Source organism: Poecilia reticulata, linkage group LG10, assembly GCF_000633615.1.
Source record: "Poecilia reticulata strain Guanapo linkage group LG10, Guppy_female_1.0+MT, whole genome shotgun sequence".
Classification (NCBI taxonomy): domain Eukaryota; kingdom Metazoa; phylum Chordata; class Actinopteri; order Cyprinodontiformes; family Poeciliidae; genus Poecilia; species Poecilia reticulata.
In genome coordinates this window covers 15,943,881-15,967,411 of record NC_024340.1, presented here as the reverse complement: position 1 = coordinate 15,967,411, position 23,531 = coordinate 15,943,881, and the positions used below count along the sequence as shown (strand labels likewise).

General features: G+C 37.3%; 1 protein-coding gene across 4 annotated transcripts in view; it reads left to right on the top strand.

Annotated features, from left to right (window-relative positions):
- The window catches only part of drp2 (dystrophin related protein 2), a 253,596-nt gene that overhangs the window by 149,105 nt on the left and 80,960 nt on the right, over positions 1 to 23,531 (top strand). The gene's annotated exons all lie outside the window — the stretch shown is intronic.

Genomic DNA, 23,531 nt, shown 5'->3' with positions numbered 1-23,531 from the left:
TTAACTGTTGCCTCTGTAGCCAGTTTCAGTCTAGTCTTTTCAGTAATTTCGTGGAAATATTTAGCTTCTCTAACGTCCCTGGTGTCCCATCTTTTACTTAAATTGCTTTTCTCCTGTGCTTCAGTAGTTTAGGATGCACACACTAATGCAACCAGATAATTGCAGCCAACATGTCTACAAGCTGCATAATGATGTGCAACATTTACTTTTTTTTTCTTTTATCATATGTTTTACAACAAACAGCCTTTTTAGATGCCTTCATTGTGTTTAGGCAATTAAAAAACGACATTTCTCAAGTAATACTGTGCATACTTCACTTCTGCTTGAAGTCATATTAATTATTGATATAATATGGGTAAATGCTGCTTCTACACTCGAGAGATTTGTCAAAGCAAAACAATTACAACGGGTTCATGTAATTCTTTAATGCTTAATTGGAAAACATCCCAGCTCGCTGTTTCTTTAATTCTCCTGGCATCCTGTTTAGACAATTGCCCCCTTAATTGCTTGTTTGACCCTGATGTAGCTGAAAAGTTTGTGAGGGGAAGGATAGTTGTTAAATTGGGTAAGACAGTTTACCCTGCAGTCCTGCATAATGAGATCACTTTGCATGGCCTACAGTTGCTGTTTTCATCCAAGCTCCACTCTGGCTGCATCAGGATGAGCCAGAAAGATCGGGGAATACAGAAGGACGTTAACATAAGGGGTAAGGGTAGAAGGAGAGGAGAAACTGACAGGTGGTATTAAATCATCACACAGGAGAGATGTAGGGAATGGAGAAGGGCAGGATGAAAACAGGAATGAATGAGGAGAAGCTGTCTAACCTTGAGGCTGAGAGCTGTCCGGTGGAAGCGTCTGCCTGCATTTGATGTCCGCTGCTTGAGATGTACAGACAACTGGTTTTACAATGGCCTGTCTCGCTCTGACTGACAGTTCACTGAAGCTTTGTTACAATAAGATTCAAAGCTTCTGTCCATCCTTTCAAACGGCGTCCCTAAGGCTGTGTCTTCATATGGTTTGAGTGGAAGAAATTCAAATTTGTGCTGCTGGATTTTACTGTAGCGACATTCGAATATCAGGCCAACAGCTGTGTGAAACTTTAAAGCTGCAGTATGTAACTTTTATAAAATATATTTTTGAATATTTGTTGAAACTGTCACTACATTGTGACAGTATTGCATGAGTTTGTGGAAAAAAATCTAGCTTTTCTGCCTTCTTCCAGTGCTAAGTAGAAACAGCCAATCAGAGCCAAGGGGCAGGTCTAAGCACTGCCAATCATTCACATTTGAATGCTGCTCCTCCCATCCCCTTGTTTTTTGCTGTACAGCCAATGATGGTGGATAAGCAGTTTTTTCTGTAATAGTAAATTGTTTCTCCACCATTAGCACATTTAGCACGTTCACCAGGTTGATTGGCATCGCTAAGACCCTCCTCCTGGCTCTGAGTGGTTGTTTTTGATCTTGAATGGTTCATTACTTCAGACAGGAATAGCATCTGAAGAAAGAGATCAAGCATTTCTCAGATTATCTGTCACTATGTCATGACAAGGCAACAGTTTTAACAAATATGTAAAAAACATATTTTTTAAAAGTTACAAACTGCAGCTATAATTAGGCGCACATGCTACAAGTTAAATGCTAACCTGACTTTGTAAAAACTTTAACAGTGAAGTTGTTAACATGCTGTAATTTTTTAAAATAAGGGAAACAATGGTTAATTAGTTTTTTCTTGGACATTGTTGTGTAAAGTAAAGTAATACATGTGATGACATTCAGCTGTTCTTTAAGAAATATTTAGTCACTTTTGTTATATATTTTAACATTTAGCTCAATAGTTTTACTCTTAGCACACGGAAACTTCATTGATATAGTTTTTAAAGTTCAGTTTTCTCCACATTGACGCGTCTAAAAAGTTTTGTCTTGGTATTACTGGATTTCTGTGATGCATTTAATCATAACATGCAGACTGATTTGGAATTGCATATTGGTCTTGGCTTTCTTGTAAATTTCCAAAAAATCAGGAGATTTTCTTATTATCTAAAACATGGACTGAATGTGTGCCCATCATTCGATTTACCTGGGAAAGATATGAAATTAAATAAAATTACAAATGCCTTGAAGTTGTGTAAGGGTGCGTCCACACTGCAGCCTATTCCGATTTTTTGGCAATTCCGATTTTTTTGCCGGGGCCGTTCACACTGCCAGTAATTGCGACCTGTATGCGTTCTGCAGTCTGAACAGGCAAACGACCTGAAAGTGTCTCGCATGCGCAGTAGAGGGCGCAATAGCGTCAGCGTTCTCARTGTTCTGCCAACCGCCATAAAAAGAAGAAGAGCTCAGTGTTTGCGGAAGTAAACATGGAGGCTAACGGTGGAGCTTAGCTTATATATTTGAAGTTGTTGTCCAGCCGGAGCAGCACATGTTAATATCCTATTAAGTCCGTCAACAGCTATGACGACTATATGAGGATTAAGTTGTTTTTCTTCCCGCTTGCGTGTAGGATAGTGAGATTTGTTGAGAATCAGTGACTTTCAGTTCGGATAAATGCGACCTGAACATTAGGTCGCATTTGAATGGGATACGTATCAGATATGGGTCACATTCGTAAAAGAATCTGACCTGTGCTGTTCACACTGCCATGAAAAGATCGGATACAGGTCGCATTACGTCAAAAAAATCAGAATTGGGTCACTTCAGGCTGCAGTGTGAACTAAGTTGTTCTTTTATTACAAGGATCACATCAAAATTAATTTTTTTTATCTAACAGATAATTTGGATCGTCCTTTAATTAAAACAAAACCAAAACATTACATTTATAAGCATTTTTACTGTTTGGGAAATACAGACAGTTTTACTCTAAGATTTAATTTATTCAGAAGCCAATGAGTGAATTAACAGGAATCCCTTAAGGATGTATTTGTGTTCAATATGCAAAATGTGACCATTTTACAGAAAACAAATAAGTAAATAAAATGAAACAAAATTGAATTAAAAGAGAGAGCCCCTCACTGCTACAGGTAAAATATATTGGTGTTAGTTTTTAAAGGTCAGTACCAAAATAGATAATAATAATTTAAGTAAAAACAAATCCAGTTAGTGTTTTAACATTTTAACAGTTGATTGGGAATTCTATCATTTTCCAAACTGAATGGAACAATGAATATTTATTTTAGATTTTATTCCCCGGATATTTCCTGTCAATTACTTCAATCTTCCTGCTGGTCCAACATCACCTTGCTGCTCTTGATTGTAGTTTTTAGATAAATTTATCAATTTCTTTGCACTTGTTGCGATCAAACATGGTTCAGATTTTAATATTATGCTTAGACAAATAAGAAGCAGACATCAATAAAACCAGTTTTCTGTACTTCTTTGCAGATAATTAAACTACGGAGGGCTTGGGGTGACAAAATGAAATAAATAAATATACCATCAAATACATACTTGTAAATCTCCTATTAAATTATTTAACTAAATGTATCATAAAATTATTAAAAACATAGATCATTAAATTTACCACTAATTAATATATTATCACATAATTAAATACATCAATAAATAACTATGTGAAATATACACTTAATTAAACATCCCATAAAACAGTTAAATTCCCATTAAAAAAATACATTTGAATAAACTTTTACTTAAAATTATATTGAATTATTTCACAGTGTTTGTTTATTTTGTTGCTCCTTTTCGAGTGAAATAAGTTAAACTGTCAAACTCAGCCATTTACTACTAAATAATTAATTATTGGTAAATGTAATTATTTAATTATGTTTTTAATCAGTTTATGATTCATTTGAATAATTAATTGGAAATTTACATTTATGTCTTTGGTGATATTTTTTACGGCTGCACAATATATTGGCCCTAACATCAGTATTGACCGATATCAGTCTTTTTTTTATGTATCACCTGATAAATAAAACTGGGCCAATATTAACAACCAATATTTATTTCCAGCTTCTTGTCGTCTGTTTCTGGTTGTTTTTTTCCAAATATGTCAAACATGTAGAGAAATACAGAGAATATCGGTAAATATCGGTTATCAGCTATAATTATTGGTGCATCCCCATTTATTTAATTTTGTTACTCCTAACCCTGCATATTAAACATATATATGTCCAAATCTTAGACGCATCAGTCTTTATCCTCGTCTAAATTGCACTCCAGCTGCAGTTTGAAGAAAGCCAATTGTTTTCCTCCACACTGCAGGAGTAAAGCAAGGATCCACCTGTTGCTGAATTGTCATGTAAGGCACAGTGTGGTGTTTTTTCATGTGCTGCTGGGTTTTAGTTACCTACCTTCAGACAGATTTCCCATGTAGTGCATTTGATTCAGTGTCAGGCATAAAGAAAACAGTATCAGGCATTGTTAGAGCTCCCGCTGTGCCACACGGTGACATGGCCGCTGTTTTGCTCTGCAGGGAATGCGCGCGGCGCTCGGTGTGGGCAGCTCAGGCGCATGCTATGAATTGTTTAGCTCCGTGGCTCGGATGGCTGCAGAGAGCCAACCGCCCACGCTTGGCATCCGTCTGAGGGCAAACGGTGACCTCTGAGTTTGTTTTTATCTCCGTCTGCTCTCGTCGTTACCTCAATGTTCCTGTTTCTACTCACAGCTGCACACCCTCCTCGTTTAAAGTTGCTGGAGCTGCCATCCCAGCCTTGTTTGCTCTTACCTCTTCTGCTGTTGTGGTAATTTCGCTCATCCTTTTGTCCTCCCTACAACTCCATATAGAAAGTAGGTGAAATGCCCCGTGGTGATATTTTGTTCCATTTTTCCCTTTTCCCTCAGGAAAACTGCTGCACAAAGCCTGCAGGACTCACTGAGCCCCAGTTACATGTTAATCCTAATTATTTTATTCAAGGTCAAGGGTTTAAACCTACTTCTTCTACAATAGATGGGCAGTTCATTTTGCTTTCACTGCTGTCTGAGATTAACTTTAAGACTTTATTTTTGTGTTTCTAACAAAGCATGAAAAGCCACATTATTCTTTTTTATCTACTGACCGTCAGAAGTTTGCTTAAACTCCCCATGGCCTCTAAACGTGTTAACTTCAGGGCGTTAATTATTCATTTTGACCATTCAGCATAAAAGTTACATTTATGTAAAAACAAGTAATGACTGAACAAGTCATTCCATCCATCCATCCATCCATCCATCCATCCATCCATCCATCCATCCATCCATCCATCCATCCATCCATCCATCCATCCATCCATCCATCCATCCNCATCCATCCATCCATCCATCCATCCATCCATCCATCCATCCATCCATCCATCCATCCATCCATCCATCCATCCATCCATCCATCCATCATGATCAGTAAGTATAAATTATAAAATGTTGTAAATCTTTACTTCATTACAAAGACTGATTATTATTGGTGTCACTTGTCTGGGTTTGGATATTAAAATCATTAATTACATTTTTTACCATCATTTATTTTCTCTTATATCTGGATCTGGTGCCGTTTCTCTCTCTTTTGATCCGACTTGGACTCGATGCGACTCACAGAAAAGACGGAGGAACCCTGGAATGAAAATGTGCCGAGAAGAAACTCACGTCTTTCAGGGCTGCAGGCCTGACAGAACAAGTCTTGTTATACATTAATGATACAACAAACCACTGGGGAATTAGGAACCCCATGAATAATTTGATGAATTACCTCTTCGCATGTAGGTGGGTGCGCGCCTTTGCCTGCCTTGAAATTAAACAAAAGTGAGGAGAGCAGCGAGCTGTGTCTGCTTACCAGCCATCATCTGCTTCACAGTCGGAGCCTGGACAGATTAGAAACAATGCTGGGTTTTCTGGATGACTACACTGTTTGACTAACTGGAAATAATAATCAGGCCTTTTACACACACTGTACCATCGCATGCTGAAGAGTTTATATGACTCAAATTAAACCCTCAAAGAGGAAACATTGTTCTGTTCAGTGACGTGCGGTGAGGTTCATGACTGGGGAGGCAAAACTCATCTAGAGTCAGATGTACAAACCCAAAATCTTATATTTTAGTTTTACCTGGTTAAAGCTGATACATAAAGCATTTTTATAACAACTGAAGTTAATATAGTTACTTGATTGTGCTAAAAAACGTCGCTGTCTGGAAAACGCAGGATGTTTATTGTGCTTTTCTTACTTTGCTACTTACTACGCTGAACTTTTTACTCTTACTTGAGTAAAATTTCTGGATTTTCTACCCACTGAATGAAAAACAAACATATTTTAACCAAAGTTTCACCAGACAGACAGACACCTGCAGGTTTCATCAGTTTTTTTATTTAGATAAACTGGTTTTGAAAAAATGTTTGTGTAGCCTCATTCTGTTATTTTGTAATTATGTTTTTAATATGAATAATTTAGGTCTTTGAAATACCTAGTTTTCCATCTAACTCCGTATTTTTATCTGTCTGATTATGTCATTTTTAAATATTAAACGATTGAGAATTTGATCAGATACTCAGTCGCCTTTTTACCAAATACTTTTTTACTCTTACTTGAGTAAAATTTCTGGATTTTCTACCCACTGAATGAAAAACAAACATATTTTAACCAAAGTTTCACCAGACAGACAGACACCTGCAGGTTTCATCAGTTTTTTTATTTAGATAAACTGGTTTTGAAAAAATGTTTGTGTAGCCTCATTCTGTTATTTTGTAATTATGTTTTTAATATGAATAATTTAGGTCTTTGAAATACCTAGTTTTCCATCTAACTCCGTATTTTTATCTGTCTGATTATGTCATTTTTAAATATTAAACGATTGAGAATTTGATCAGATACTCAGTCGCCTTTTTACCAAATACTTTTTTACTCTTACTTGAGTAAAAATATGTTTAAGTCGTACAACCTTGGCTACTCTACCACCTCTGGTGTTAAGTGAAGCTTTATGATTTCATCGTGGCGTAATTTTACTTACATAATCTATCAACTTTTGACTTATGAAACATCTTTAAAAAATGACCTGTGTACGACTGAACTATGTTCTACTTCTTTCACTTCTTCATTCTTCTTCCTCTGACAAGCATAACAAGTCATCTATAATGAATGAATATTGGGAAAAACTGAGATTTATTCTGCAGAAACCCTGGAAGGCTGCGTTCACCCGTGGGACGCAGCAGAAACAGGGACTCCCTCAGCCTGTGTTTCTGTGTCAGGATCTGATAGATGAACCACGAGGAGGAATGCTGCACTGCTACAAAAGCCCCCCACTCTCTGATGCTCATAAACGGTTTGGAGCACGGCCGCCTCTATCCACAAACAAACCCAATAAAAAGGGACCACTGCCTCTGAAATGCATAAACTACATCAATGTTTTTCCTTCAGCATGCAAACCACACGGCTTTACTTCTGTTTCCTTGGATTTCTTTGTCGTCTTTTGGTTCTTCCGTCATCTTTTTGTGTCTACAGCCACCACTCCATCTCTGCTTTTGCGTCAGGTAACATAAAAGAAAAAAAAAAAAAGCAGCTTCCTTCCTGGTATGCGTCTGTGCAGAGCTGCAGTTTTCTCTGTGTGTGGAGTGATATTGAACAGGACTTTCATTCATGTCTTATGTAACAGTGCTGCGTGTGGAATGGCTTTCTGCAGAAACACTTCGGATCAGATTGTTTAATGTTCATCATGCAGAGACCCGTGAAAGCGGATGACGTTCGGTACCACCAGTCGTCAGACTCTGATGTAAAAGAGGGCATGAATGTTGGTTAATCATAGCAATGAGTCACTCTCATATGAGGAAGACTGTTCCTGTTAAGGCATAATTTGTGTTTTTTTAAGCCTACATGTGTCATATTTTAAGTATTTCTAATTATTATAAAATCTTTGTTTGCCCAAGTTTGCCACTGGTTAAATATTATGAGCCCGAGTCGTTCTTCTAATAAATAAAACGCATAAACTAGTTTATTTACAGCCAAGCCAGCATCCAACACTGCCCTTTGTCTTCATAAAAAATGGTTGCCGTAATTAATTTCCCTTTAGCTGCACTTATTTAGACTTGAAAAGCATTTCTGCTGTCTAGTCGGTTCTTCTCCCATAAGATGGTGCTTTAAGACATGCATCATTAAGGATGAGTCCCGTTTTAATAGACAGGCTTTTTAGCCCTGGGATTTTTCAGAAGCACAATTAGAAATGAAGGAATTGTTGCTGCAATTTCACTTAAACTCACAAATGCAAACATTTATTAGGTTAAGTTAAAGTTTTACTAAAATATTAGAATAGAATCAAATTATTTTATTGTTACTGTACAAGAAAGTACAACTAAATTTGAAAATATCAGCTTCTGAAGGCAGTGAAAAATAAATAAATAAGTATATGAAGTATAGTAAAAACAAATAGAAACAACCAGAATGTTATGTTCAAGATATTAGAAATATTGCTCTTTGAGTTTATCGATATTGCACTAAACAAATACGATGGTTCAGGGTTTGTTTCTTGGGAAGCAGTAATTTTTTTAGTATGTATGTTCTTGTCTTAATTAAATTAAACCATTATCTAAAAATCATACAATTAATCCAACAAGTTTTCAAAATTTCCAAATTTCTCTATTTGCTAAATGGAATGAAATTAAAACTTGCAGCTTACATAATGACACAACCAACTGCGCCAGTGGCAGTATTATGCTGTGTAGCTATTTTGGTGACCTTTGACCCTCGAAAAGTGGACGACATCATGAGGGCAAAATAATATCAAGAAATACTGAAAAAATTATCTTGGAAGTTAAAGTTTTAATGGTGCGTTCACTCCAAACGCGTTTTGTGCGTCAGAAACACTTCTGGTTCGAGGCTTCTGGTTCGACGCGTGTGCACTTTGAATTCAGACGCTTGACGTTTTGCTCTGGAAGCGTCAAAATCGCTCTAGGCAGTGTTGAGAGGAGAATCCTTAGCATACGTGTTCTTCAAGCTGCCCTCGATGCATAGAAGTTTGAAAGTAAACCATCTGACACTCAAAACGCGTTTGGTGTGAACGCAGCATCAGAATGATAACGACCTTAAGAATACGGTTAAAATAGTTAAGAATTGCTTTTAGAACAGCAAAATCAGTGGCTATTTTCATTATCAAATTAAAATCCTGCTTTCATGTATTGTTTTTATATTGTTGTTTTTATATTACGTTCCCAGAATCATCCACTAACTATTATCATTTTCCATCTTTTGACAGCCTTTCGTTGCCCTAAATCTCCACAATTATTTAATTTTTTTTTGCTCTACACAGAAAATGTGGATTATTTGAAATGCATGTGAACATTGCAATGCTCTGCATTTCTAATACAGTTGCATGTTTTCCTGTTATTATGCAAACGTATGTTAGCATAACCATCAGAAAACTCTGATCTCAGACATTTGCAGAGCGCAAACAGCCTCTGTGACCTACAAACTCTCCCCAGTTACACCAGTTCTGCGTGTAGCAATGGAGAAAAACTCCGGTACCTAATGTCGAGACGCATGTTGGATGTTACCCTGACTTTAGACATCAAACGTGACCCCCGCTGTGCAGAAATTAAAACGGGAAACTGAAGGAGGCCAGCAATTCAGGAAAGGTTGGCAAACATGCGCATAATGTTTACGCTTTTATGATACAGCATGACTTATTTATGATGAAGGTGAACATTTTTACTTAACCTCCTGCTGCCAGCAGAGGCAACAGCTGCGCCGCATGCAGAACCTTGATTTAGTTCACAAATGATCGTTTTGGCTAAATGATTGTTTGCCTGTTTTCTTGTTAGTCTGGATATTTGGGTTGTGCACAGGTCACACGCTGCAGCAAGTCTGCATAAGTCCAGACAAACAGCAGCGCTGAATTTCATTTAAACATTTCTTAATACAGACAAACAAAGCTTATTGGATGAAGAATAATCTTAGTCCCTTTACAGCTGGTTGCTAACGACTGCACCAGGGAATGCTTGAGGATTTGATTTAACTGCTGGAATAATTTTGCTAAATTAATTCTTGTGCCACCTGGAAAGATATGCTTGGATTGAAATGTGGAAGTAGACGCATTCAGAATCACAGAGTCTGTAATTTAGCCATCACAGCACTCTCTTTTACGAGTAAAACACATGTTTTAACTCCTGATTCAGAGATAAAACGCAGACTGCTTCAGGTTCAGTGGAGGGTTTCCACACTGTCATCATCCTAAACCCCATAGGAAGTCAGTGGAGTATTGGGAAAACCAAGATAAAAACACCAGATTTCACACAAAAGGACTAAAATGTTGAAAACCATCAGTTTGTGTTTAACTGGCTGTGAGTAAAAGTTCAGATCTTTGGCTCTAAGCACCATGAGCGGGTTTTCTATTTATATTTTTGTTAGAGATAAGTGACCAGTTGTGAAGAATCTGTTTGACAAATTGTTGAGGAAAAAGTGAGCCGCCTGTGCTAAACTACATCACTGCTCATACCGTGGGAATTATTCAAGCTTTGACTGTCGTCAGGCACTGGACTGAAAATGAATGCAAGAGAAGCTAAGTTAAGCAAACTAATAAAATTCATGAGCATCACTTAAGCAATTTTCATTTTGCATTTGCTTCTTGACTCTCATTGCACTGCAAAAACACAAAATCTTATCAAGTTTTTTTCCATCCACAGTCGTTTTTACTGGAATTATTTTCATACACTTGAAATAAGACAAAACATAAAAGTAACTTTTTAGCACAATACATGAGTTTGTTTGAAGTAAATAATTCCTTGAAATTGATTAAAGAAGGGGCTGCACAGTGGCGCAGTTGGTAGAGCTGTTGCCTTGCATCAAGAAGGTTCTGGGTTCAATTCCCGGCCCTGGTCTTTCTGCATGTTCTTCCTGTGCATGCGTTTCTCCGGGTACTCCAGTTTCCTCCCACAGTCCAAAAACATGACTGTCAGGTTAATTGTTCTGTCTAAATTGTCCCTAGGTGTGTGTGTGCATGGTTGTGTGTCCTGTGTGTCTCTGTGTTGCCCTGCAACAGACTGGCGACCTGTCCAGGGTGACCCCGCCTCTCACCTGGAACACCAGCTGGAGAGGCACCAGCACCTCTCAACCCCACCAAGGGTGCAAAGAAAATGGATGGATGATTAAAGAATACTAGTTCCACTGGCAGATTATTTCTCTTAAAAAGACACTTTTCAGTGTTTTAAAGTGAAATAATCTGCTAGTGAAACTTGTAGTTTTTCTTCAATATTAAGGAATTATTGACTTAAATTAAAACAAGCTCCTACATCTTGCTGGAAAGTTGACTTGTGAGTTAGTTTTGTCTTTCTTCAAGTGTACCAAGATATTTGCACTAAAAGCTAGACCAAAAATAATTGGTAATATTTTGTGTTTTTGCAGTTCACACAATGCAATGCAATGTCTTCTCCTCTACCAATAAATTCATATTTTAGTAACACCCCTTCCTCTCTTTTTTTAAATTCCCACTCAAAATGATCAGCCATGAAACCGTGACCTAAACAAAGCAAACTCAGAACACAAAACCATAAATTCATCTATTTTGATTCAACAATTTCTCAGTGTGGCTTCCCTTGAGATGCAAAAAAAAAAAAAGATGTGAATACTAACTAAACGCCGTGGTGCTGTGTCAACACGGCCCGTCAGGATTTAATTTTCTTTGCCAGCTTTTGCAACATTTCTGCAGCTGACAAGAAAAGAAACGGAGAAAAACAGAGCTGTGCGGAAAACCTCTCTGTGCCCCGAGGCAACGAGCGCCTTAAACTGCAGAAACGCTGCACAGATTCCATACGTTAATTAATCATTGATGCAGAAACGCTCTCTGTCTGATTGGAGTCGAAATTTTGTTTGAACTTAGTATTTGTTTGGAATGAGGTAATCGAGATTAGCAGATATATATGCATCTATATATATATTTCACATGTCAGAACAAAGTTAAAAGGAACACAAAACTCAGGTGTTGTTTTCATATTTTTATCTTCAACTCTTTGATTTAAATTTTTCACCTCAGCTCCCACAAGCTATCCGTTTTCATGGATGTTGTTTTATACTTCTGCAGCTGCAGCGGAAATCTGTGTATTCTCGGAAAAATGGAAGATCAGTCTCTCTAGCATTGCAGATTTTCTCTCTAATTAATCTTTTTTCATGAAGGAAGCAGAGAAAATTTAAATATCTGGGGGTTTTATGTGGCTGTATTCATGCAAAGGAAGCATCATGAACTATTTGGTACCAAAGCTGCTTTAGAGGAACTGAAAGCTTCCAATCAGGGTTCATAAGTGATATTATCTGGTTATACAGCAGTGAACTCTGCAGCCAGGTTTTTCCTCTGTGGCTGGGTCGTAATTCTTCAAAAAAGATGGATGAGGTCAAAATAAAACACCAGAGTTAAACAATAAATCAATGTATTGCATGATAAATTGACACAAGGTCAATAATTTCCGTTTGCATGATTTGTCATTTTTCTCTTTTCTCTCTTTCTACCAATGATAAAAGTCTTCAGTCTGGTGCTTTGGTCTCAGCCTGCCCTTTTTTTGGAGGATAATTTTGTTCATAATTAATTTCATTTGTTGCTTCTGATGTTTTGTTTATTTATTTTGGATATTTAAAATGTCTTCCAGTTCCAGTTCAAATGTTCATTAGAATTTATAGTTTATTGATCTTTGATAATGTGTTCTTGGATTATTATGACATCACTTGAAAATGATCTCAAAGCAACGATTTTATTGTTTAACAATTTATTATCAATCAAAATTTGTTATCATGACGGGTCCGTATGTCCACACAGCAGACAAATGTGACTCGAATCAGCTGTTTTTGTCAAAATGTGACCTGAAGTTTAGATAAAGTTTAAATTTGGATCTTTCCACCTCCCAGAAAAACAATAAATGAATTAATTAATTAATTCAAGCACGTATCCGATAGTTTTCAGTAATCAGGAATCATCTCCCGCATGCTCCTTATTTTCCAGTCACAAACTTCCAGGTCATACTTTCATCTCCCTCGTGTTTCTCTCTCTGTATTTCCCTCCATCTTATTGTCAGTCTTTTTGACATTTTTTCATTAAACATCCAACAGATTTTCATTAAAAATCTGCTGGCTCTCTACGTTTGGATCCGTAGCAAACCATGAAAGTCAAAGCGAGACATAGCCGCCTGAAATGCAACCTTGACTGTCCACTTTTCTGCCAAAAAATAAATAAATATTACTTGCAAGAAATGTTAGAAGTGAGACAATATCTTGACGTTTTGCCCTCTTCTACTTGTTTGCAAACCGAGACATAAAGCACAGTCCTGCTCTCGGCCTCAACTCTGAATACACTTTAAGTTTCAAACAGATAAATCCATACTAGTGATCTATTTCTGTTGCGTATACTGCTGCCTACACAGCAGGACGGTGGCAGGCAGTTATAAGTTTCTGCCCTTTTTCATGAATATACTTTACTTTTGCCAGAAAAACTCACAACTTTGAGTTTATAATTTGCAGAAAATGTTAAAACCACCAGGCTCATTTGAATGCAACCATTTACACCACTGATCCCATAGAAACTGCATTTACATCAGGGGTGTCCAAAGTGCGGCCTGAGGGCCATTTGTGGCCCTTTGACTGATTCTGTACGGCCATCAAATTATACAAATAAAATATTACCAACATAATTTTCTTACACAAGAAAACATAAAGCACACCACAAAGTATTTGTCTTTTCATTACCAAGTTTATCCAGAGATTTTTACTGAAAAGCCGACTTTGCTGAACCCAAATCAGCTTTTATTTTTTTCTAAAACTTGGTTAAATATAACGAGCGTTTTAGAACAAAGTGACCCAAATCTTGTTCTTATTACTGAAAATAAATTTGTTCAATCAATCAAAAAACTAGATGCCTTTATTTTAATTCATCCATCATAAAAAATCTACTCAGAAAATTTCTAGAAAATGCAAGGAAAATACAAATTTCTAGAAAATTTGCTGGAATTTCTGATTAATATCAGAAATTTTCTAAAAAAAAAATAAATAAAATAAAAAAATCAAGCTTTTTAAATTTCTGAAATTCAAATGTCAAAAATTTAAAAAAAAATTCTAGAAAATTAGATTAATCACAAAATTTCAGAATTTTTTTTAATGAAATGTACTATTTTTTCTGCCTTTCCATAAAAATCAATTTTAGGTTCTGGATCTATAAATATTGATCTACTTTATTTGCTTAATATTTTTGGTCCACTTAGTAAAAACGTTGGACACCCCTGATTTGCGGATAGATTTATTCAAATTAGTCTGACAAATGAAAAGAGGCACCAGACTTCATGATATACGGTGTTTTCCTGCAGCGCTCGCGGTTCTCTTTACATTTTTATTAGCAGCATAAATCATAAACATGACTTGGGCTTTGACTTTCATTTGCTGTTTACGTCTCACAGAAACCATGTTGCAGCTTTTTCTCTGAAAAACATCAAGTCAGGAAGAAGATGTGAAAATGGATTGAAGGGAAAAACTCACATTTTTCACGTGGAGTTGTCCAAACTCACAACCTGGTGTAATAACTCGGCGACAGCTTTAATCATGTAGACAAATCCCACCTGTGCAAAGACAATGTAAGTTATTAAAGGAAACATGGTTGGAAGCGAAATCCCATCATGTCGATGTACAGTGACCATGTGGAAAACCACAGACTCATAAAACTGTAAAATGAAATCAAACCAGTGCAGAACTGTAACTCCCATCTGTAGATATATTTCCTGAACTTCAAGAAGTTTTTCCTTTAGAGCAGTGGTCCCCAAACTACGGCCCGCGGGCCGGATCYGGCCCGCCTCCACATTTGGTCCGGCCCCCTGAACAATACCAGGAAGCATTCCGATTTTTTTTCATATATTGTATTTTCCGGTTTATATGTAGATTTTTCTTCAACCACCAGGGGGCTCTTTAGCAGGAAGTGTGTCCTGTAAACTGAGGGTGTTTTGTTTTGCATGGCGCATTGCTGCCATCTGTTGGACTTTTAGGGACCTGCTGGACTTTTATGTTATGTAATCAATACAGTTGGTAGGTAGAGCAGATAAACACACGTGTTTGTTATGAACGCCGCATTCCGGTCGAGTTCTTCGAAGCAATGCCTGTAAGTAGCAGTTTATACTTCAAAATGARCCTTTATGTTAACATATGATAAAATAAGTAACTTGTTTATTGAATTAGTTTTGGAAATACCTGCGGGCGATTTGATTATGTGCTACTACGTCATTGCTAACTAGCAGGCTGCTAATATTTCTCAGGTCGTTACATAGCATTGCCGCTCATAGCATTCTGAGGTAGCTGTTGTATCAGTTGTACTTCTAATATGTGTTACTGAATGTAAAACACTTCTGTAAGCTGCTCTGAGCTCATCCTGAGTTGTTTGTGTTTTGACAGTTTCACTCGATTCTACATGGAAATAAAGGAAGAACTAATTAATCCAGACTGGTGTGAAAGGAGTTTGGCTGATGGTTAGTTTTGGTACAAGACACCATAGCGAGACCATTACAAAGTGAATCATTGGAAGTCAAAAATGGAAATAAAAGAAGAATGCACCCATTAAAACGGAATTAGGTTTTAATAGGGAATTGAAATTTGAGAATGTTGTTGATCAGTTAAATAGCATTGAGGGGAAATGCTATTTAACAGTTTTTTAAAATAATACTGGGATCACTATGAGAATTTGAGGTATAGATATCAGGATTCAGTAGATGGCAGTAGTGCAACAATAATGGATGCAAGCTGCTGTTGAAATCTAAAGAAGAAGGCGCCCATTTTCTTTTAGCACATGCTAGCAGCAGACACGAAGGATCAGCACTTCTACTGTTAAGTTACCATTCGGAAACTAATCAGTTCAGTTAAATCTAAACTTGGCAACTTTTCTTTTTCAACGTAATAAATGTGATATTCAATTGACCTGTTATGACTCAGATGTTGGCTGTCCGCCCCCCTCTGCTGCTGCTGCATCGCTGTGTAAAACCTGGAGCGGCAGAGAAATCTGCGGTTTATATGTGTATGTTTATTGGTTAAAAAAAAACTTTGGGGTTGTGGTTTATAGTCTGGTGCGGCTCATAGTTAGGAAAATACGGACTATAATACTAACTGGATTTTTTTCTGTGAAGAACCCAGAGAGGGTTATTTGATTGTGCTTTCTGGAAAACAATACATTACAATACAATACAGTACAAGCAATCGTCTCACTTTTTCAGTTACAAACTGACTCTGGCCCCCGACCAGAGAAGGAAAACTTTATGTGGCCCTCACAGGAAAAAGTTTGGGGACCACTGCTTTAGAGGTTTATCTAGTTTTTCTGTTGCAGCTGCAGGTTTTACACAGTGAGTGTAACAAGATCCTTTCCCGATCTCTGATGTCTGCAGATGACAGCATGTTGAGTCTATTATGTGTTACAAACACAGGAAGAGCTGCATGCACTCCATCCCCATTAGCCCATTTGTATTGATTAATGCTGGCATTGTCATCGAGATTTTTGCTCACACTGAGCACACACACACACTCACACCCACACGCAGACATAAACACACACATAGACATAAACACACGCTGAGAGACTTTCAGCAAAAACAGAAACACAATCTGGGATGAGATCATTTCCCCCTCTGTCTTTTCTCAGATAATTACAACCTTTTTTTTACTTTATTGGTGTTATTCTAAGATTAAACTGTAGAGAGCGTTGAGCTTTTTAAAAACAGACTTCTGTTTCTATATGCATAATCCAGTGCATGTACATTTTTTTTTAAAAAAGTTCTAACCCTGAGACAAAATGACATTTGAAACATTTAAGGGAGAAATCTTTACAAATTCACTGCTAAAGAGTCAGATTCTCCAGTAATATTCAAAGATAAAATTTAACGGATTGACGTAATCCATCTCTGCTGGGTTAGAACTCGCTGCAGTCGCTGTCTTAATAATAGGAAATTAAAATCTGTGTTTCACGTCTGTTCTGATTAAATGAAAAATCTGTGGAATGTGCCATTTTTTTTATCAGATTGATAATTGTTAAAGTTTTGTTAGCCTGTTAAATTTTACCTTTGAATGGGGATAACATTCAAACTATCTGCAGATGTGCAGCGCTAACAATTATCTTCATGCAGCCTGCATCCAAAAAGCACTCCTATAAAATAGACTGAAGCATTTTTTAATTCATAGTTGGTCAGAGTTTCTAAACACATTTAATCTTTAATTAGTGACCTGTGACTTCTTGTTTCCTAGGGTTAGAAATGGGGCTTAATGGTTACCAGAAAATGGTTATTTGTCAAAACATGCTCATATCTGCAGCTGGAGATTTGATTAAAATGTTTAAAAACAGGTTGAATTGTAACAAGCAGTGCTGGACAGCAAGACAAGACAGTCAAGGTGAGAAGGACAGTAAGGTGAGTAATAAGTCTTTAAAGCTCACTGTTGGGAATTTTTTCACTAAGGTTTTCTTTCACAAGCACTTTAAGGTTTTTGTACACATCTTTTCCAATAAATTCTACAAAAAAAAAAAAGCAAAACCCATTTTTTTGTTTGCGTATATCAGAGAACTAGTCAGTTGGAGAACATTTAGCTTCAACTTTAATCTTTTCCTTGCAAAGATGACTCTCAGCTTTCCTTTTCAATTTATTTTTATTTTTTGACAGAAAAAGTCTGACATCTTCCAGTCTAAAGCTGCAGAACCAGGCCCACAGGCAGTAGCTGTTAAACCACTTCGGAGGTGTTTCCTGCAGACGGAGAATCCCATCCTAGCGGATGTTTAGTGCAGCAAACCTGCAGCCGAGCAGAGCTGGGGGTTTTCCTGACAGCAGCTGTCATGTTAAGACAATTCCATTACAGAGCAAGTGTTTCTTTATTTGTCTCACCTGCTGTGTGTGTGTGTGTGTGCGTGCGTGCGTGCATGTGTGTGTGTGTGTGTGTGCGTGTGTGTGTGTGTAAGCAGCAGCAATCTGTGCTTTCACCTGCATGTTTTCAGTGTGAATCCCCACATTAGTATTGACGCATTCTGAAACATCTGTGCAAAACTGCCAAGGTCGTCGTTTGATGGATGACGTTGCTTAAACTCATCCCACACACGAAATGAGAACCTTGTTAAGTCGGTGTGTGTCTGCGCCTGGTTTCAGAGTGAAAGGCTGTTTTGTTGGGGCAAAAGGGAAACATTTCTGCTCTGATTCAATTACCACTGCAAACTGAGTTGGAAGGGGCAACAAGAGGCGAGAGGACATCATGGTCTGCTTCACACAGATTGACTTCTGAAATTTACTCCAACCACCTTGATTCCTCGTTTTTTCCCCTCTAAGTCCTAAAAGCATTCATCACATCCTCAAACACACAAAGTAAGTTCAGGTTTATTTGTTTAGGACATTTCAGCAACAAGGCAGTTCAGAGAGCTCTGCATCACAAAACCGTCATCAGACAGTTGTGAAACATAAAATAAGCATCACATTTTGTCAAGTTCCATCATCAATATTCAGCAAATATATTGATCAATGTTCCATTTACTAATAACCAAAGGCAACTCTAAACAGGTGGGTTTACAGAAATTTAGTTTTGCAGTTTTCTGGAAGTTTGTTCCAGATTTGTGGTGCATAGAAGCTGAATGCTGCTTCTCCATGTTTCATGCAGAGCAGAACCAGAAGACCTGAGAGGTCTGTAAGGTTGCTATGACAACAGTAGAAGCGATGTGCTCTATCTTCCTGGTTTTAGTCAGAACGCCAGCAGCAGCGCTCTGGATCTGATTGATTTTGACTAAAGATAAACGCATGGATGAGTTTCTCTAGATCTCGCTGAGACATTTGTCCTTTAATCCTGGAGATGTTCTTCAGGTGACAGAAGGCCGACTTTGTAACTGTCTTAATGTGGCTTTGAAGGTTCAGGTCAGAATCCATCACTACTCCCAGGTTTCGGACCTGATCGCTGGTTTTCAGTTGTAATAACTGAACCTGTGATTCTAGATCATTCCTCTTTAGGTCCAAAGATGATAACTTCAGTTTTGTTTCTGTTGAGCTGGAGAAAAATATGACACATCTGCACATTGATCTGCTCTGAGCATCTGTTCAGTGGTTGGATGGGTTCACATCATGATGTAGAGCTGTGTATCATCTGCGTAGCTATGGTAGCTAATCTTATTTCCTGTTATAAATGGAGCTAGAGGGAGCATAGATATTGAATAAGAGGGGACTGAACCTTGGAGTTCCCCACATGTGACTTCTGTCTGAGAATAAAGAATAAAGGTCCCTATTCTTTATGTAAGATTTGGACCAGTTGAGTACCAAAGTCTTTCGCAGCTCTCCAGTCGCTTCAATAATAATCAGAACTCATCGCTGCCAAAATCAGCGGGAAGCAAATTGCCCTTTGGTGATTCTTTTCCACTATTTGATATTGTTTTTGATAATGTACTAATGATGAAGGTTTTAGACTCTTCATTATTTAGGATTATCCAAGTGTCATGCATAATTTCAATCCTGATTAGTCTGGCCAGTGGGGGCATTGTTTTATTAGATCCTACCTGATTAGATTAGGCCTGAATCCTTTAAGTGTCTCTCTATTTACACTTAAGACACCGTCTGAATTTTAATTCAGGCCACCCTCCTAAATAAGAGCTTTATGTAGGAGTTCCTCTCTTCACTCAGTCTTATTATCTCTGATATGACGTCCCGGCAAATTGTGATGTACAGGCGTAATGATATCTGAGTGCAGACCCATGGTGTGTGTAATTGAAACACCGCGAAACCTTGACAATGCCCTCATCCCTCTGGTGCCAGATGTGCCATTTATGCAAGAGCAGCCCTTCCCTCGAACATTTCTTACCCTGCTGGGCGCTGGTGCACTTAGGATAATCAGCTGCTGGATTTCCGCCTGCAGTTTCCACCGGCAAACCTTCAGCAAGTCTGCAACTCTTTGATTTTCTCTAAACAATGCCACAACATTCAGAATATTATGATCTACAGATATACATAGCTCTGGAAAAAATTAAGAGCCCCATTGAAAACCACCTGGTTATTCCACCAAATATTGATTTCTGAACTCTTCCTGAGTTAAAACATTAGTATTGTTGTTTATAAATGAATGTAAACTTGTTTTCTTTGGATTATTTGAGGTCTGAAAGCTCTGCACCTTTCATTATTTTGACCATTTCTCATTTTCTGCAAATAAATACAAAATTTTTACTTGGAATTTCAGAGACATGCTGTCAGTAGTCCATAAAATAAAATAACAACGTTCATTTAACTCAAACATATACTTATAAAAAGTAAAATCAAGAGAAACTGATCAATTAAAGCCTCTTAATTTTTGTATATCATGTTTTTTTAATCTTTTTAGATTTTTAGTTTTGAAATATTTTTCGACTGTGATGTCCTGCTTTAGCAGTGATTTCTCCAAGAGACACCGAATGCCTTCAGATTATAACTCTGCCACAAACACACAATCATAATTATTATATTTTTAATATGATTTTTTTTCTTTTCAATATTTTCAGTCAGTTAGCTGAGACTATCGGACCTGTGTGTATGCTACTGAGGCTACAGTACCAAAGGGGTGTGGCTTACAAACAAAGGGGCGTGGCTTAGAGATTCACTTTGCTTAAGATGTGCTGACTGAACTATGAAGCCACACTCATGCAGGTTTTTTTTTTATTTTTAATTTTGGTTCCCAACATGTTTTTATCTGCAGATCAAGACATTTCTCAGACCAGACGGACTCTGTAACGTGATGCGGCGCCTCATCTCTGTGCGCATCACATCAGGGTCAAAATACTGGCTTCAGCATCTTATTGTGTGTCCACTTTTTTATTCACATTTCAATAAAAGGGCACATTTATTGGATCCATTGATTGAATGACTTATTCTCTAACTCTTCCACTGAGGCTGATTGCTGTGGAAAATCCAACCAGTGGTCAAAGCCCTAAACATAAAAACCCCAGGACACTAAAACCTCATCTCCATGTGGAGGCGATGTGAGATCCCACACAAAAAGACGTTGAGAGAAATGAAATGCTGACTAGTTCATGATGATGGGAAATACTGGGACTCTTTCCTGACTCCAACTCTTTGCTCCACTACATGCAGACAGAAGGAGAGTCCAGGCTCTGATTATTTAGCTCTTCTTGAAAAGGATAATTTTTTTTTTCTTTTTCAGTTTTGAAGACTTATAATAAGTTAAAATCTTAAGAGAAAAAAACATTTGGAGAAATGTCCAAGATGCTCAGAACAAACTTCTGCCATAAAAACAACTCATTGCTTTATTTGCAGTTTTAGGAAGTGCTAAAATTTGTATTTTTACATTTTGTCTCATATTCAGACAGTTGTTGACATCGTCATTAAGCCAAAGCACAACAAACCCAGTGGGAAGCTCCAGTGTTGCCAAGCCTCCTACTTGTTATGCTTATGATGACTCTGAGTTACTTATTAAGCTTTTGAGACTTAACTCAAGGCTTTATGCGAGTTTCTCTCAGCACCTTAAGTCATTTCCTGGTTCAGACCACATCAACAACACTCAGTTTGTACTTTTCATGCTGCACCAGAGTGATATTGCTTTATTTTGAAATATTCTGTGATGATTTCAAGCAGCGCAGTTGGATTAAAATGTGAAAGAAAGCAGCAGTTTGTTGTCAGGGTTCCTTAAAGTCTAACAAATATGTTAGGATCAATTTTTCCTTCTCACTAACAGGTTTTTGAACTTTGTACTGTTTGTGCCTATATTTACCGTTTCTCATCGCCTCAGCATATGGAGTGCTGAAATCACTGGCTCTTTATTTGTCTCGTTTCTGCATACGAGACAAATAAAGACAGAAAATGTCACACTGGGTAACCGTCTCAATCATATAAAAATGAATGATAATGCTCAGAGCATGAAAGAAGGTTTATTTGCATGTTTTAAATAAAATGTTAATAAAAACTATGTGAAAACACGACTTGACCACCTGCTGATGAGGCTTTAGAGTACTTTATTTTGGCATCCTTTTCAATAATTGTTTTTTAAAATTAGATTTAAATAATCCTAGATTCAGATAAATAAATGAGTTGGGCTGCAGAAAGGTAGGCAGAGAGAGCAAACTGACAGTTAAATCAGCAAACAAAATGTCCTCGTTGCTGTTTGAGGCCTTGTCACCACGTTCATTTCTGCCATCATTTGCACCGTGTACCCACAGTAGTTTTTATTACTGTGGGTACTAAAACTACCCACAGTGTTCCTGCTTGCTCACATTTAGTGAAATGTGGCTGAAAATTGATGAAGTCAGAGTTTGGAAATGCAGAAAACCCAAATCACTGTATGTTTTTTACTTTTACTTTTGTTGGAAAACAAAAACATACAGGATTTACATCCAGTACTTCCAGTGCTGCTTCCTGAAAACAGCACAAAATGTTCAACATTTCAGTAGAAATACAGCATTTCTTTGAGAAAACCTTGTTTCCTGAGAAACTCCATTTTTATTCTGAAAAAACTCCCACTACTTGGTTTAGTTGTTAAATCCAGTAATAAACCTAAATCATTATTTCTTATCAATATTCTGCAATCAGCAGTGTACTGGAACATTTAAAGACAGATACAAAATGATGTGGCTTTGACTGTGACTGAAGTGAAATAAAGCTCCTTATTCTGGCAGATTTTAACTGCACAGCATTCTGGGAAATGTAGGCAGATTTAAGACTGTCTGCTCCACTTTTCACAGTCAACTAAGTAACTAACCCACTTACTCTTTGGTTGCTAACCATCTTTTTTTTTTTTTTTTTTGTCAATGTGCCTGAAAAGCCAAATTTTTGTCTGAACATCCATTTGAATCAGAAATGGCTCCAATAGTTTTTCCCCTATCATGGTAATCTACATTTTCCCTTCTTAGAGCTTCACTTGTTCGTTGAACTTTTCTATGTATTGATTTGTTGAGAAAAGGTCTATAAAATTAGATTACCCTAAGACAGAAATGTGGTTTAAGTTCTGGCAAAGAAGCTGGACTCAATCCCAAATGACAAGCTAAGAGCCGTGTCTTTGTAAGACAGTCAGGGCCCTTCAGCGCTAAATAATAATAATAAAAAAAGATTGAAGTGAATGTATTGCATTTGCATAGTGGAGTATGGAGGCTAACATCCTTCAAGATGCTGCAGATCTTCTATAAAGTCTGTTGTTGAGAGTTTAGTCTCTTCGTCTGTTGGGGCAGCAGCATCAGAGCCAGGGACCTAAAAAAAGCTCAACAGCCTGATAAAGAAGACTGGTTCTGTTCTGGTTCTGGTTCTGGTTCTGTTCTGGGGATGACTGTGGAACCTCTGGAGATGATAACACAAATAATAATTCTTCATAAAATTTTTAAAAATATAAAAAAAAAGCCTGACCATCCTTTTCATGAGACTGTCTCAGGAAAACAGTGTCTTCAGTCAGAGGCTTCTTCAGATTCACTGTAACACAGACTGCTACAGGAGATCTTTCCTGCCAACAGTCATCACCGTCTACAAAAACTCTTTGAAGAATCTGGATTATTATGAGCTACAAGGTCATTTAATTTCCCTTCGGGATCAATAACGTATTTTTGAATTTTAAAATCTCAACAGTACAGATGAGGGACACTTTCTAAAACTCATAATAAATCTTTATTGCGAAACAAACGATGGTAACTAGTTTGC